The sequence below is a fragment of the Triticum urartu genome, chromosome 7A (genome assembly GCF_056163025.1).
Source record: "Triticum urartu cultivar PI428250 chromosome 7A, HENAU_Tu73, whole genome shotgun sequence".
Taxonomy (NCBI): Eukaryota; Viridiplantae; Streptophyta; class Magnoliopsida; order Poales; family Poaceae; genus Triticum; species Triticum urartu.
In genome coordinates, this window is record NC_141879.1 from 578211935 (window position 1) to 578216851 (window position 4917).

Sequence of the window (4917 nt, forward strand, 5' to 3'; positions counted from 1 at the left end):
CCGCTCACACCAGTTCTTCCCCTGACCCGTCGTCACATCCACCTCCCAAAAGCCCACTGGCAAGATGTCATTCCACCGCGGCAGTAGCTCTGGCACCGGCGGCAATGACGGCCCGAGCGCGTGGCCGTCGAGCCTGAGCACGCCGGAGACAGAGTAGTTGTACCAGTTTGGGCTCCTCGTGTCGCCGTGTTGCCGTCTTCCACACGACTGGAAGCTGGACAAGGATGGCTACCCGACGCGTGGGCCCGGCGCTACCGCGGAGGAGAAGCGGACCGGCGGCCGCTGCAGCATCGCCGGTCGACACGAGTTTTGGGACGGCAAGGACTACGCCGCCGTCATCGGCGCATTCCGGCTGGCGGAGTCCGGTGTCACGCCCGACCTCAGCGGCGACCGCCGCCGCCTTATTGTCCCACGCCCCCGTCCAGCAATGCGTGGCCGTCGGGGCCCTCCACCAGCTGCGCCGGCGCCCGCCGATCCCCCCGCCCCGCCGGAGGTGGAACTGCCACCGGAGCAGGTCGTTCTTTGGGAGGACGGCGATCCCGAAGATACGCCGGCCTACCTCGTCTCACTGCGGGTGTCGGTGGCTGCAGCGGCGGCTGTAGAGGCGGCGGTGGCTGCGAGGGAGGTCACCGAGCAGGCGGCAGCGATCCAGGCGGCGGCGGCGATTCCGCTGGTGGTCCTGCAGGCGGAGGTAGAAGCGGCGGAGTCGTCGGACGAAGACGTCATTGACTAGGACCACTTAGCCCGGAGCAGCGACAACGACGACGGCGGTGACGGCGCAGCGGAGGTGATCGATCTCGCGGGTAGCGACGACGAGGAGTAGTTGTTTAAAAAATCGTTCTTAGTATGAATTATGTATGAAATTGTTTAGGTTTGGATGAACTCGTTTAGGTTTGAATGAACTATGTAAAATATCTCTAAGTATGAACTATGTATGAAATCGTTTCGGTTTGGATGAACTCGTTTATGTTCAATGTTCAATGTCTCTTCAAAGTTTGTTGAAAAAATTAGCAAAATATTCAACGTTTATTTTGAAAAATATAGTTGGTATATATTTGAAAAATTTCTGAACAATGCATAAATATGTTCACAATATATGTAAAAAAATTCCAACTAATATACATAGCACAAAAAAAGGTATGCAAGTATCCAAAACACCAAAAATTGTAGCACAAAAAAAGATCGTGAAAACATATAAAATATAAAATGAAACTGAAATAAAATATCAAATGTGCATCTAAAATTTTATAAAATGTATTACAGATGTTCAGATTGTGTTAAAATATGTTCGTATAATAAAGCTGGGTGGATGAAAAAATTAAAAGTTAGAAATAAAAATACAAGAAATAAAAAACAAAAATAAAATAAAAAAGGTGAGATATTTTAATTCATTAACATTTTCTGAAATATTTTTAAATTCATTATCATTTATGAACCAGAGAATATTTTTAAATTCATTAACATTTATGAATAAGAGAATTTTTAAATTCATTAATATTTTCTAAAATATTTTTAAATTCATTAACATTTATGAACCATAGAATATTTTTAAATTCATTAACATTTATGAATCCGAGAATTTTTAAATTCATTAATATTTTCTGAAATATTTTTAAATTCATTAACATTTTTGAATCAGAGAATATTTTTATATTCATTAACATTTTTCAAAAATATTTGTAAATTCATTAACATTTATGAATCAGAGAAAAAAATTTAATTCATTAACATTTATTAATCCGAGAATTTTTAAATTCATTAATATTTTTAAAAAAATAAATTCCTTAACATTTATGAACCAGAGAATATTTTTAAATTCATTAACATTTATGAATCCGAGAATTTTTCAATTCATTAATATTTTTTGAAATATTTTTTAAAATTCATTAATATTTATGAATCAGAGAATATTTTTAAATTCATCAACTTTATGAATCCGAGAATTTTTAAATTCATTAACATTTCTTGAAATCCAAGAATATTTTTTCAAATCTGTTTTTGAAATTCGGTAGAAATTTATGAAATTCGTGAACTTTTATAAATCTGCTAACATTTTGTTTGAATCGACGGACATTTTCTGAAATTTGAAAATAACATTTGGAATTCTTGAACTCTTTTTGGTCCAAGGATCCCCTCCGGCCATATCGAAACCACCGCCTTCCACACCAAGTACCTGAGCGGTTTCACGGAATGCACCCTACTTTTGCCAGCGCGTGTGGGGCCCCACTCGGGCACCCCATGCCAAAAAAGAATGAAATCCGACAACGAACGCATGTTGCGTCACGTTCGGGCGGTATTTTAAGGGTTTTCGGCCCGGAAAATCATAGAAATTACATACAGGCTTGAAACGCGACAAAATTTGGCATGCGTGCCATGCATGGTCACTGTACCACGTGTGAAATAAATGGGCCCGTTTGGCGGATGCGAAGGAGACATGCGACCGAGGGTGCCCTCCGGCCATACCGAAACCACCGCCTTCCACACCAAGTACGTGAGCGGTTTCACGGAATGCACCCAATTTTTGGCAGCGCTTGTCGGGCCCCACCCGGGCACCCCACGCCAAAAATGAACGAAATACGACAACGAACGCACGTTGTGTCACGTCCGGGCAGTATTTTAAGGGTTTTCGGCACGGAAAATCGTAGAAACTACATACGGCCTCGAAACACGACAAAATTTGGCGTGCGTGCCCTGCATGGTCATTGTAGCATGTGGAAAACAAATGGGCCTGTTTGGCGGATGCGAAGGAGAGACGTGCGACCGAGGGTCCCCTCCGGCCATACCGAAACCACCGCCTTCCACACCAAGTACCTGAGCGGTTTCACGGAATGCACCCAACTTTTGGCAGCATGTGTGGGGCCCCACCCGGGCACCCCACGCCAAAAATGAATGAAATCCGACAACGAACACACGTTGCGTCATGTCCGGGCAGTATTTTAGGGGTTTTCGGCATGGAAAATCGTAGAAATTACATACAGCCTCAAAACGCGACAAAATTTGGCGTATGTGCCCTGCAGGGTCACTATAGCACGTGGAAAAAAATGGGCCCGTTTGGCGGATGCGAAAGAGAGATGTGCGACCGAGGGTCCCCTCCGGCCGTACCGAAACCACCGTCTTCCACACCAAGTACCTGAGCGGTTTCACAGAATGCACCCAACTTTTGCCAGTGCGTGTGGGGCCCCACCCGGGCACCCCACGCCAAAAATGAATGAAATCCGACAACGAACGCATGTTGTGTCACGTCCGGGCAGTATTTTAGGGGTTTTCTGCCCGGAAATCATAGAAATTACATACAGCCTCAAACGCGACAAAATTTGGCGTCCATGTCCTGCATGGTCACCGTAGCACGTGGAAAATAAATGGGCCCATTTGGCGGATGCGAAGGAGAGACGTGCGACTGAGGGTCCCCTCCGGCCATACCGGAACAACCGCCTTCCACACCAAGTACCTGAGTGGTTTCACGAAATGCACCCAACTTTTCGCAGCGCGTGTGGGGCCCCACCCAGGCACCCCACGCCAAAATTGAACGAAAACCGACAACGAACGCACATTGCGTCATGTCCGGGAAGTATTTTAGGGGTTTTCGGCCCGGAAAATCGTAGAAATTACATACAATCTCGAAACGCGACAAAATTTGGCGTGTGTGCCCTGCATGGTCACTATAGCACATGGAAAATAAATGGGCCCGTTTGGCGGATGCGAAGGAGAGATGCACATCTCCTCCAAAGAGAGTTAATTATAGACAGACGCTTATTAAAATTGAATTAGAAAATCTCGATCGGTGTAGGACTAAAGCACGATCGACGGTTATATCACGCCGCGTGTATTGATTGATCACCGCGGGCCCGACGTCATAAATATCTCCATGATCCATCGCTATCTGAGGGAATATTCTTGACAATCTCGGACGTTGGTGCCCAATCACGTCGTGCATGCAGTTTCGACATCGTACGTGTCGACGACGCTCCCGATCTGATCCCGCCCGCCGTCAGCCCCACTCGACGCTGCCAGCGCCCACCGTCACCCCACACTGGTCGCCGTCAACGCCCGCTGTCACCCGCAGTGGTCGCCGTCAGTGTCCCCGTCCGTACTGGTCGTCGTTAGCGCACGCCGTCACCCGAACTGCTCACCGTCAGCGCATGTCGTCACCCACACTGGTCGTCGTCGGATAGGTATTTTTTAGAATATGTTTCCTTGTAATATAACATCTCAGCTGCATGCAACGTCACATAGATATTATTATATGCAGTATGGACATCGATGGTGTGATTGGATGTTCCGTAGAAAAGTGGGTTAGTCTTGTTAATCAGTTAACACCAAGTCAGCGATTCACATTTTATGAAACGGAGATGGAGGGCATGTTACGAATACCTTCGGTGAAGATGCGTGATAATTTGCTTGTGCTTATGGTTCAAGGTTTCAATCCAAGTACTAAAAAATTCATGGTCCAAGAGGCAGCCGGAAAGAAAGGGTTGATTTCACTGAGGCTTGATGATATGTTCGCTATATTTGGTTTGAAGAATGAAGGAGTGGATGTTTCTAGTTTTTTGAGTATGGACCAAGGGAAAGCAGTAAAGAATATTCCAGCTAGTTTTGTTAACAAAAAGACTGGTAAAATCTTGATTGATGATCTCATTCAGAAGATTGTGAGAAATAGAAACGCGGACAATGAATTTGTTCGGATGGCGTTTCTCGTCCTCTTAGGGACTATAATTGCACCAGTGTTTGATGAGTACATACCAAAGAATTATTATGCGCTAGTGCAAGATGTCAGGTCGATAAAAAGTTCAACTGGAACGCATTCACTTTGCGGTTTTGTTTGTCGGAGATAGGTATGGTCTTGCAGCTCAGCCGTGTTAGGGAATGGCCCCGTGGCAACCTAGCACTTCTGTAGGTATGATATATTTCTTAAGTTGA